This window comes from Gymnogyps californianus, chromosome 4, assembly GCF_018139145.2.
Source record: "Gymnogyps californianus isolate 813 chromosome 4, ASM1813914v2, whole genome shotgun sequence".
Lineage (NCBI taxonomy): Eukaryota > Metazoa > Chordata > Aves > Accipitriformes > Cathartidae > Gymnogyps > Gymnogyps californianus.
The window spans coordinates 48253381-48266213 of NC_059474.1; the positions used below are offsets into that span (position 1 = coordinate 48253381).

General features: G+C 41.4%; 1 protein-coding gene across 3 annotated transcripts in view; it reads right to left on the minus strand.

Annotated features, from left to right (window-relative positions):
- The window catches only part of GUCY1B1 (guanylate cyclase 1 soluble subunit beta 1), a 45298-nt gene extending 39537 nt beyond the window's left edge, over window positions 1–5761 (minus strand). For 2 of the 3 annotated variants that reach the window (XM_050895593.1, XM_050895592.1), the window contains exon 1: window positions 5694–5761. The gene's annotated coding sequence lies outside the window, so the exon portion shown is untranslated. The remainder of the gene's footprint in view (window positions 1–5693) is intronic. The other variant, XM_050895591.1, reaches the window with a different exon arrangement.
- Window positions 5762–12833: the final 7072 nt, after the last annotated feature.

Genomic DNA, 12833 nt, shown 5'->3' on the forward strand with positions numbered 1-12833 from the left:
CATTGCACCAGGATAATTTCTCAACCCTCAGTGTTTCACTGTTTTAACCATAACAGGACAGTTACAGAAAACAAATTCTGAAGAATCAACTAGCCTGGAGCCTTGGTAGGTGATAATATGTGTGAAGTCTGGTGGAGAACAACAAAAATTTCCTTCCTCATAGGACAAACGATTGACTTCTGCTCTTCGTGTGCACCTCCAGACGATTGGGTCCATGTAAAGTTTGTGCCACCCAGCAGGCTCCCTGGACCTGAAGTCTTGGCATTTAAGAACGTGTGTGGACAGCACATGCCAGTGTAACTCACAAAAGGAGGACAGAAAAGGGCAAAGGCAGGATGATGCCTTAATTCTACGTTAAGCATTGAGCACCAGGAAAATCAGACTATTACTTGCTTTCTGCATCCCATGCTAAGGTACAGCCAGCAAAGGATACATGGTTCTTGGGGCACAAAATGCCTACTTTGCTACTGTGCAAGTTTCAACACAGATATTATTTTCTAGAATCAATTAAGAAGTGGTTTGACCTCCAGGTAGTTACTTTTTGCAAACCGAGAGTTTTCAACTTCTGTTCTAGTTTTTCCATGCTCATCAGGCTACACATGTTTTTGTGGGGACTTCTACCATAGAAACAGAAGGAAGGTGAAGACTGCAGTTGACTGCTTGTGCCACTTCATTTCCCAAAACCAGATCTTTCATGCACCTCTGTGGGAAAAATACTAATTTATTCTACAGTCTTGTGATGAAGCATTTTAATGCATTTCTTAATAATATATTTGAGTTCTCATTCCTTTTCTTGGCAATACATTTGAAAGTGTCACAGTTTGAGCATTTAACCTGGCCTCAATTCAGATTTAGGAGCCCATGGGAAAACCCTGTATTCATTTAATCAAACACACAGGGATACTGTTGGGAAACAGAGGATAAATGACTACGTACATATTCCCTGCTGACAACATTGCTCTAGCTCCCACATATTGTCCTGGAGCTGTTTCAAGAAGACATCCCTGTTAATGCTTGTTACACAATTAAACCTTTACAGCTGCTGAATGGAGTGCTCAGAATTTCACATATATTGGCTGTTCAGCTCAGCCAGATGTGACACCTGTTGCAGAAGAGCTCAGATTTTATCATGGTAGAAGCCCCTTTTAAAAATATGTAACAACACACTTCTTTAAATATGTCCACCACAAAAACATACCAGAGAAGACAGAACTTCATGAGCCTTGGATTCATTTTTTTTTTTAAATGTGGGTAATCTCTCTGTTTTGTTTTGAACAGGTACATAGACAGTAATTCCATGCACACTACTTACTACCGCTTTCACACACTACCATATCACCCAGCAGTACAAGTTTGGCCTTGATCAGACATGAGCACACAAGTGCATGTATGTGAGAATGGTCAGGCCTGACAATTTTTAGTTTATGTTACCTAGCGTTTATGTTGGCTGCAGAGGTATTGAAGATATCTAATGCCAAACAAATCTTGAGAACCATCTTTTCAAGCCATTGCAATCGTGGCCACACAGTCTGAAATAGCCCTCTGGATGTAACAAAATAAGGGACTTGAGAGAGGTTTTCTCTTGAGCAGGGAAAGGACAAATCAAAAGTGTCTTCTCAGCAAAAATGTGCTTAACATCTCTAAGTAACAGTTTATTTACTAATAACTCTTTGCAGAGCTAGTGGAGTGCTGATCAAAGAAGCATGTCTCCATGTATTCCAGGTCCTAAGTCTCCCCTTTCAAGGACTGAAGGAGTGAACTACAATGAGAAGTGCATATGCAGCTTACAACTGCCAGTAAACAAAAGAAATTATTATGCTGAATCATCTTCACTTTCCACTAAGAAAAATACGCTACTGCAGAATTCAGCAACTGCAGAAGGACTCTCCCAAGTGGCCCTCACTCCCCCTCTCTCATTCAGCTTTGCTAAATCCCTCTAATGCTTCTAGGGCTTCATCATGAAAAAACTGTCCACAAGCCCAAATTCTCAATTCTATGAGTGCTAGCCAGAGAAAAACTAAGGAGAAACAAATTTTTGAGACTTTGTGGTTGAGAAAATGAATAAAGGCTCCATAAATCAAGATTACCTTTCATCGCCCGTATGCCAGCTTTCTTCATCTCATTTTGAATTCAACCTATTTGGGATCAACAATGTTGGTTCTGAAATAGATGGCTTTGAATTGTTTTGGGTTTTAAGTATTTTAATCCTAGTTCTTTAGCAAAACCAAGACATATTTCCATTGAGCCGACAAAATTGATATTCAGTAAAATTTCAGAGTATATACTGTAATTTTTCCATGAGCTTAGTGCCTCATTGTAAAGGTTGCCTGATGTGTAAAAAAAAGTCTGTTGTTTAGTTATGCTCTCTTTTAAAAGTGGATGAAAAAACCATGGAGTCTACCTTTCCCATGAATTCCACTCTGGGACATTTAAAAACAAAATCAGTATGTATCTTTTTCAGATAGATTGTGGTTTCACAAGAATGTTGAAAAATGAATGAAATAGCAGAAAGAGAGACTTGAAATCGTCATTCTGACTCAGTCAGCAGGAAGTGATGGCAACAAAAACACCACTCTCATAAGAGCATCAAATTCAACTATTTGGTCTCCCAAATTCTATATTTAAGAACTTCATTCAATGTCACTTTTGACTGAAGAAGCTACAGAAGACAAGTCTTCATGCTTCAGATGGAGCATACCCTTTCAATTCAGTATTTAACTTTTCTGAATGTACTTTTTTGAAGAATGACCTGTTTTCATTACTTCAGTTTATTCAGTTCTATGTTTTCTTTTCACTTCTATCAATATTAAGTACAAATTCACCCACCGGCATTTGAGAATCACTCAGCAATCACAACCCACCGCTCTGCAATGCTGATTCACAGCTTCTGCAGTGACTTCAGGGAGAACAAAATAGCAGTATGTGATCAGCTCAACATTAAAAAAAAAAGCCCAAAAGGCTTAGATGCCAAATTTTGTACTGAACAACCCAGAGGCCTTTCTGCTTCACTGAAATGCTTAAACTGTTGTAAATTCAACCACACTAACAGTGCAAAGTTCCTCTCATTTTTTTTAAACAGCCGAAGACTGTTGACTTCAACAATTACTCCTCCAATTCAATCATCAGTGATTCAACTGATTCAACCCAGCATGCCACAACACTGGTCTATATCTTCCCATTGCTTCCTAAATGATTAACAGTTCTAACAAAGCCTTTGCAAGAAGTCTGTATTTGCTTACATAAGGTAAAATATCTAACTTCTCCCACAACATCTCTATAAGTGCACTACAACAACTTAAAGTCCCTAAAATAACAAGCGTTTAGTGTCTATCAGTTGACCCCGTACCATCCCCTAAACCAGCACCACTATAATCTGTTCCCAGTGAGATATATAGGGGTTTGTTTGCTGGTTTATAAACTCTAGGATACAACACTTTCTAAGATAAATCCTGCTGAATAAATACCCTGTTGCAAACACCCTTTGCATAAGGAGCTATGGCAGCTGTTGCATATACTTTGGCTCCTTCTTGCAGATCATGTTCCATTCTTCTGTTCGGGTGGTGGTGTGGTACAGTTTCCTTCCAGAAAGCCATCTTCTCTGTGAGTTAATAGCAGAGCCTAGCTGTTGGGCTGCTACAAGACAGAAATGTTTCTCAGCTGAAAAACAGAAACAGAATGTAGCAGCTTCCTGAATTTTCACAGCTGACCCTAGCAAAATATTTCATATCTTTCTATTAAATTTCTCCAAAACGTTCAATGAGTAGTACTCCTCATAGGCTTTAGTTATCTTCAGTATTCTATTAAGTGTGTGTAAAATCTTAAGAGATAGGATGCATCAGGAATTATGACCAGGTTCTGACAGTCTGCAGCATGATCTTGTACTAGAAGATGAAACTTTGTATCTTCTCAGATGGATTAATCTTAAGTACAAATTCTGTTCAGTGGGTAATCTGGACAGAAGTGGACCATAATACTCAAAGGCATCTTGGTAAGGGATGGCATGCCAGGAAAGAGTGAACATTCTTTCTTATATTTTATAAATATTTTACTATAATTTTCATGGAAAATGATGTATGTATCATGATTTTTATTAAGTCTCTTAACTTACATGTGTCATAAAATCAGTATCAAACCATAAGAATTCAAAATAGATCAGTGTATTTAGATAAGGTATATAAGAAAAATAAACTTTTATAGCTCACTTAACTTACAGCACAAAACTGTGTGGCATTCACTGAAGACTCATCTACGCAATCCACAGAACTGCATTTGCAAGGAGTAATTTATAGACTAACTGTCAGGGATCATGGGAACAGTGAGTGTCTGCTGAACCAGAACTGTGGACTCTCCATCTTTGGTGATTTTAAAGACTCAGCTAGACATAAGTCATACCTGAGCCCTGATCTAGTGCCGGTAACAGTCCTGGTTGGAACAGAGACTGGACTAGATGACCTCCAGAGGTCCCCTCCAACCAACATTTCTATGATTCTCTGATTTCATGGTACTGTAAGATTACCACATTCTTAATGAATGGATTAATGAAAAAAAGTATCATGGTCACAAAAATCTCACAGTCAAGAGCAGTCTTTTAACTCCAAAAATTGTATTAGGACAATGGCAAGACAGCTACACTGACATATTAAAATTGGCCCAAAATAAATGGGAAAGAGTATAGAAGAAGGTGTCCAGTTGAAAGAAGATCACTTTCTCCAAGCTGGATAATCTTCTACTCCCTTAAAACATATGATATCAAGAGATCATATTAAACCCTTTATTCTAACTACATAGTTACCTTACAAAGTAAGCTTACAATTCTGTAAGCATTTATGTCTTTTTAAAAATCTTTCTTGTAGTTTTGCCCAAGTATCAATACTACCATGTTTATGGTAAATAGAATTTTGTTTGCACTACCTATTCCAAACTTCTTGTGCAATCTCACAATTCATCAAAAGTTTAAAGTGAAGACAGTCATGTCCCTGGAAAAATGCTATACTGCCAGACAAACAAGGGCTGGACACAAGACACCAGGTTCAAGAGAAGACAGCCAAAAATCATTCTTATACATACATTCTTACACGTATGTCTCTACAGCAGTGACTTTTCTTAATTTCAAGCTGAGCACATTACCAAAATCTCACACTAGTTTTACATAGAGTTTACTAGCTAAAAACTGTATTTCAGTTCCTTCAGGAATGCAGAGAGATATAACTGTTGCATGGTTCATCCGGTGGTCTGACTCAAGGAAGGGCTTCCGTGGTTTCTGGGACGTTTTGCCTGCACATTATTTCTGCCATATACTTTGTATAATCGAGGGAACCGCAGGGATCAATGCCATCTCCGCTGCGGCTCCTGGAGATCAGTGAAGACGGAACAAGGCGGGTCTTTGCCGCATTAAGAAAGGCCCCGAGCGGGATGCAACGCGGCAAGAACCGCGCTGGTCTTGTCACGGCTGAGAGCAACCTCCCGAGGACCGCTGCCAGACAACAGACGTTTATACAGACCTGCCGGTACCGGAGAGCCGCGCCGGGCGGCAAACGGGGCGCCGCCGGGCCGTGGCCGCCCTGTCAGGTGTCCCCGCAGGCGGGCGGCCCCGGCCCCCGGCGCAGCCCGCCCCCGCGACGGGGCGGAGGGACACGCACACGCACGGACACGCGCGCGCGCGCGCACACACACACACACACACACACACTTACTTGATGTCCTCCCAGACGGCGGGGCCGTAGTTGCGGATGACGAGCAGCTCCAGGGCGTGATTGACGAAGCCGTACTGCGGGGCAGGGCGAGGCGGCGGCACAGTCAGGCACCGGGCGGGGGAGCCCCTTCCGCCGCCCCGCAGCATCCCACCCCACCCCTCCATCCCACCCCGGTGCCGGTCACCCTGGCGGGAAGCAACCTCTCCGAAACACTCTCCCCCCCCCCCCCCCCCATGTCCCCCCAAAACAAAGGGCTGGGGCCCGGCTCCCCTCACCCTTCCCTCTTCCCAAGCAGATTCAACCTCTTCCCTCCCACCACGGGCCCGGGCCCGGGCCCGGATCCGGCCGGACCAGACCAGACCAGACCAGACCAGACCAGACGTCCTCCGTCAGCCCCGGTCTCCCGGGTAGGGAAGGTGGCCCGGCGGAGCTCACCATGGTGCCGCCGCCACCCCGCCGCCGCGGAGCAGAAGATCGGTCCCGAGCGCCTCACCACCTCCCCCGGCCGCCACCGCCCCGAGTGGCATCCACCGACAGCCAATGGCGAGCGCGGCCGCCGCTCTAGTATCCAATGGCGGGCGCGGCCGCCGCGCTGTCCTCCAATCAGAGGCGGAGGCGGGACTGTGGGTGGCTGGGGTATGCGGTGGGGCGGCGGGGGCTGGGTGCGTGGAAGCGGGAGCGGCGGGCGCGAGGGCCGCGGAGCTAACCGCCCTCAGCGGAGCGGCCTGGGGCGCCGCTGCCTTCGCCCAGCGCGGGGCTGGGGGGCGCGGGCTGGGCCGGCTGCCCTGGTAGCTAGGTGGGTTCCCTGTGCCCACTGGCAGATCTGCGGCTCGCCCTGCGCCTCCTCAGGTGCTGAGGCGGCGGCGGTCGGCGGGATAACGGTGTTTGCTGTCGCCCCAGGCTGGCGTGTGTGGGAGAGGGAAGGAGGGACAGGCCTAGGAAATAAATACATCCCCCTCGGGTTTTTTTTCCGCGATGCTCGCTTCAGCGGGGAACACTTCGAACCTTTGTCTTACAGTTTCCTGCGCATCAAAAAGGATTTTGCAAATGCTTTTCTCCAGCTGGAGTCGTTGGGACTCGCCTGACACCGAGTCAGATTAATCGAAGTGCCTGGCAGGTTCCTAGTGATTAGGTAGGTACGTGTAGGGCAATGCGTGCTCTGGTGTAAGTGCCCTTTGCGGTGGTTGCCTTCGCAGGAACAGAAATGCTTTCTCAGTTGTTTCATATCCCAATGCAACCACTTCTTAGCTTTTAGGAAGATAAATGCCTCCTAAAAAGTGAAGAATCTGAGGGGCAAAATGATCGCAGACATTTCTGTTTCTCTGCGTTCATTTTTCAAAGGCCAGTGAAGTTAAAAGCATAATAATGAGTGCTTTCAGTAATGTGGGTCTTTTGTGTTGTTGAGTCCTTGTCAGTAGCCAATGTGAATAAACACTGCATTGTATCAGTAACCTGCTGCATATGGATTCTCAAAGGGTTCTCCAAGTAAGGTATGACCCTTAGAACACGAGTTTTTGAGCAGAGGATTGCTGACAACATGCCAAGGACAGTTCAGAAATAACATGCTGTCATCATATGTTGTAATATACACAGAACAAAAAAGATAGTGCAGCACTTGAAAAACCCATTTAGTTTAAAGCCTTTTGTACCATCTAAAGACCTGGCCTCGGTGTATGAAATAAAAATCCTAAGGAGACCACTGATTTTTTTTGCTTGCTTAAAAAGAATCAAAATATATTCAAGAGAATGAGATTATCTAGGAGGATTATAGGATGAATACTTGATGGACTACTACTGTAGTAGCTCTTGGGCAGACACCTTGCTACATGAAGTCAGTAGAGCCATAGATGCTAATTGATCCAGATGGATTCTAGATGTAAGTAAAATTGCAACAGTTCAGTCCTTAGTAAGATAGTGCAAAATAAGTTTAAAATTTGAACTGTTCACATACGTCATGAAAAAAATTTTAAAAAACCCAAAGATGGAGTATGTGTGTTAGAACTTCCATGTAAGTAAGTTAACAAATGACAGCATTTAAAATCTTTTGAAATCTCATCTATTGCTTGGTGAACTTTTGAATCTGTGTTAAGATCTGTTAAAATTGCTAGTAAGTGAGGAGAAAAATTACAGGTGGATAGCCATTAGAAATTTGGCAAACGTCATCTCAGTAGGCATTCCAAGAACGGCAGAGGGAAACCCTGCTTTTAGGTCACATAGGCATAATAATCAATTCTACTTAGTTTAACACATTCCAAATCTACTGGGAAAATCAATTCTAGATTTTTTAAAGGATGACCAAGAACAAAAGTTTCAATATAACCAGTTAAAACCATACAAATAATATGCTAATTTTGAAGGGAGGAAAGAAATTTTTTAGAAAAAATAACCAAACTACTGGTTGAAGATATCTGTGTAGAAAACCAAACAAAAGCTGAAGAGATGCAAATCTCTAAGAATCTCTTCAATCTCCAGGAAACTGGCAACAGAGATGATGTAATAAATCATGCTGTTGTAGCCAGACAAAAGGCTATGTTTCCCTATAGCTGAGGAGGGTCAGCTTGTCACCAATTAACTAGGATTTGAGTACATCAGGTCATCATCTATTTTTCCTATTTGGTAGGAAGGAAGTATTGGGAAAATGGGAAAACATATCCTACAATACAAATGTTGTAGTCACATGCCCTTTGTAATCTTTGTGTGCCTACGGGTGGTAGTGAATCTACGCTACTGGAAGATCTAAGACAACACCTGGGAGTTTTGCCTTCTATGTTGTGTAGTCTTCCTCTTCACACACCTATAAAATAGTTTTGAGGATACAAAATGCCAAAGAAGTCCTGACAGCACATCCCAAGCAGGGAACAAGAAGCCTGGATTGAGAATCAGTGTTAACAACATTCCCATTCTTCATAAGTTTCAAGGGAATCCACTTGCTCAGTCTATATACAAGGTAAACCCTCATGCTCATAAAATGATACTAGAGAGATTACATAGAATTCTTTTTGGATATGGTTTTTGGAAAGTAGATTATCCTGGCAATTTTATGTACCTGAGTGACACTTTTTCAAAAGTGCTGATACCTGCAAAGATCAAAATTGCTTTAGACAATTTTGAAATTGCCTTTCTTCTGATTTGGTTCAGGCTTGGTAGGTTGCATTTGCAGGCTGTTCTTGCGATTAAGCCATTGTAATACAAGTGGAAGTTCTAGCTTCCAAGGTGAGATTTGTAAAATGTGAACTGAAAACAGCACGGGCAGAGTTAAAGCAGACAATGATTGATTTAGTTTTCTAAAACAGGGATCCCCTTTTAAAAGTTTGGAAGATGCTGAATTAAAGAATTCAATGAAGTGATTTGCTGAGAGGGACCAGCCTCCGTTCCAGATGCCTGCTGAATCAAGACTATCTGGTAGGTCCTAGGCAAGATTTGGTTTCAGCTGAAGGAAAGGCTCTAGGTCAACAAGATAAAGTACATGTCAGACTAAGCTGTTAATACTGGGCTGTGTTTTCAAGGCCCAACCCTATCAGTATCATCAGGACTGTTGGGTCACATGCATTATGCACATCACACAACCGTTTGGACTGTATCTGATGCACTTCCATAAAGCCTGCAGCTTATTCACTATAGCACGCAATCTCATTCCCATTTGGGGACCCTCATGCACTAGGTACAGATCACGACCTGCTGCCCAGCTGCTTTTTGGTATTCAGGAGTGGGAGGGTAACTGCGGCACTAGCCACAACTGGGATGTGCATGGGGTGGAATGCTAGCATGAAAGGAGCCTTTTAGAAAGTGTTTTCTGTAACTGAAATCCTACAAGGATTGTCCACTTTGTGTCCCCCTGAACATGTTTCTCAGGAGAAGTTTCCTGCACTGGCTATCAGAAAGCCAGAAGAGTTGCAGTCAGTGATTACAGGAGAAAAACAACTGCTGTACTTTTTAAGTGGTGGTATACATGGTTTTTCCTGATTTGAGATGCTAACTTCATCTGAAAATTCTTGTTGAGATCCATGAAAGCAAAAAGTAGCATAGGATCCTTTTATGCTGTATGAAAGAGCAGTTGCTGAGACAATAACTTTGAGAAAACCACAAGCTGGCCAAGAACATCCACATTCAGTTCAATATGGTTTGTGTTAATACACAAGCACTATAAAACAAAGTATTTTAATAAGTTGCATTTTTTACTTTGGACTTTGCTTTTACAGTTTATATTGTTACTGTAATCCTGAATAAAAATGCTGCCTTATATGGTGTTGCTGGATTTCACTTCCTGAAGATGGAGTTACTTTACTGACATCAAACTGAATTATGGGTATTTTCTAGTTACCTATTTCAGATCATAATGGTCTGAGATGTGACGTTTGGGATTGTCATAATAATACTTCTCAGGTGCAGAAATATGCTCTTAAGATCACTTCAGCAAGATTCATTATTTCTACTGTACCACTATACACTATTTCACTATACCATTACATTCACTTTCCAATACTGGTATTGGCAAGCTATGACTGAAACAGCCCTCAATATGTCAATGCTGTTCTGTAATGCAATAACCTGTGTAGATTTGAGAAACTCTGTGGGGTCTGTTGCATCCTCCTGTAAGAGGAACGTAATCTTAGCAATGCAGAGCAAACTAATCATATGTCCAAATCTTCCCTAACACTTTCTGCAATCAGTGGAAAGACTCCTGTTGATTTTCATAGGCTTATAGTCCAAAGCTCCTGGGAACGTTATTGTCCTTGATATTTCTTTGTCAGGTTTTGTTTGGGCTGAAAAAATCAGAAGAGTGGAAGTGTATCTATGACTTAATCTGCCCCTTTTCACATCCTTGGGATGTTACTGCATGTATTCCTCTAGGTTATTTCCCATTACATGCTGTTAGTGCGGGATACTCATATAAACATGGCATTTGTTGGTGTAGCGGCACAAGAATTTGTAACTTTGTACTGCTCAGAAGATGGCAAACAATTTCGGCACAGATCTTCAAAGCAGGCCTTATAATGGGGTTGCAAACAAATGTGCTCATTTCCATTTATATTAGGAAACCACTGGCTCAAATTGACTTTACTGTCAGTATCAAAAATCTGCTGAAGCAGATGAGACATGCAACTTTATAAGGTTGTTTACTTTGTTTTAGGTTCTTTCACAGTTTATTATTTCTTTGACTGGCTGTCCAGCTTCATGTTCCAGCCTAACTGCATATTTAACATTGAGATCTTACTGTTTGTGCTTAGGAGAGTACATATCTTTACACTGTTGCATCTGGATGCAGCAGAGGTTCCAGAACCATTGATTATCTTCCATCTTTTATTTGTGCTTCAGTATCAGAGCAATGCTGAGTAATATAAGACAGTGAGTTTTGCTCTCTCCCTTTGTTCTGCAGAAAAGGACTGCCAGTGAACTCGTGCAAATGGGATCGGGAAATTTAAAAAAAAAAAAAAAAGCTTATATCTGATTATTTCCTTCCTATGCAGTTGTGAGCAACCATACCATCAGAGATGGTTTTAGAGGTCTCTAAAGACTGTTGTGGCACACATCTTGCAGACTTTAGAGGTAGAAAAGAAAGTCCTAGCTTTCATTTCAGAAACAGCTTCAAAGTTAAATTTGGTTCCTGCCAAGCTGACTTCTGATAAACTGGAGCAGGGCTTTGAAATCAACAGTCCCTTGTACACTATATGGCAAATAGCCACAAAAATTATTGCTGTTGCAGGAAACAAAAACTCCCCTTCCACTGCTTTTGCAGAACAATGAGCAGGCATAAAGAATGGTAGCAGCTAGAGTGGCCTGCTAGGTTATAGGATGGGTGGGGTTTGAAAAAGGGTCCCCTTGCCAAGATTCAGGAGAAAGTCCCCTTAATTCTGATGGCTTTCAGCTGGAAATACTGATTTTGCCTCCTGTAATATCTGTTGCAACCGTTTCTGCAGAGAATGCAAAAGAAAATGATAGGAGAAACAAACTGGGTTTGGGGGAGATCTGAATTCTTCCTTTGTAAGATTTCACAGGAAAAAGTAGATCTGTCCTGGGGCTCGATTATCTGTGTGCTTCACTGTTTTGTCAGTTTCTGTGAGTTCATTTGCTTTGTTTTTGCACAGTAGTTCAGAGAGAAAGAAAACATCAGCTCCACACTAATTGCACTTCCTCTGACACCAGCAATGAGAATTTTTTTCCAACATCTCCCTAAAATCTTATCAGGTCTTGCCTGAATGAAATAAAATTAGTTGAATTCTTTTGCTGTAGCTTTTGCTTTAGCTATGTCACTGTTAAGATTCAAAGGACCTGCTTTTTATTTATTTCAAGGGCCATTTACACTTCTTAGGCAAAGAAGTTGCAATGTGATAAAAATGTATCTTCCATCGCATAGTGTAAATGTGAACAGCAATCAGCCCCAGAGAATCTTCATGAATTAATAAAATAAAAATTCACATAACAACAAAACTGTTTCTGGACATAATACTAAGGTATTTGTATATTTATATAAATAGCATTGCATAGTCTCTGAAGACTTTCACAATATCATACAACATAATATTATACAAGACATCAGCTTAAAAAAACCTGTATTATTTCCTTGCTAAATCTCCCGGTATTGTATCAGTTAAATTGCCTTCCTTTTGTTTATCTCAACAGTTTGCTTATTGGCTTTCTGATTCCTTTTTTTTCCATTGGCTTTAATTTAAGTGAAAAGATTAGTTAAAAAGTGAAAGGACTATTTAAGATCTAAGTTAAAAGATTAGTTAATAATTGTCCCTTATTAAATAAATACTCATTCAGCAAAAAACTTAAACAGACGAATAGCTTCAGTGAGACCTAAATTCTTAAGTTATGCTTAAAGCTAAACATAGATTTGTGGGGTTTTTTGCAGAACAGGTCTGAACACAAGTACATTTTAAAGCACTTTCTTGAATCATTGTCTTAGCCTAAATCCTATTTACTTCATTGAAATTCAAGCATATTGCTTTATGTGTACACTTAAGCGACTTATCAGGATTATTCTCTGAACTAAGGCTGAAGTAGACATGGGAATGTTTTAAACTTTTCAGAAAAAAAGTTAGCAAAATAAAAAGGAATTGTGCAGCAATTCTATCCTAGCTGGTAATGTAGCCTAGAGCGTATTGAAAAATACAGAGTTATAAAAAGTAATGTTGG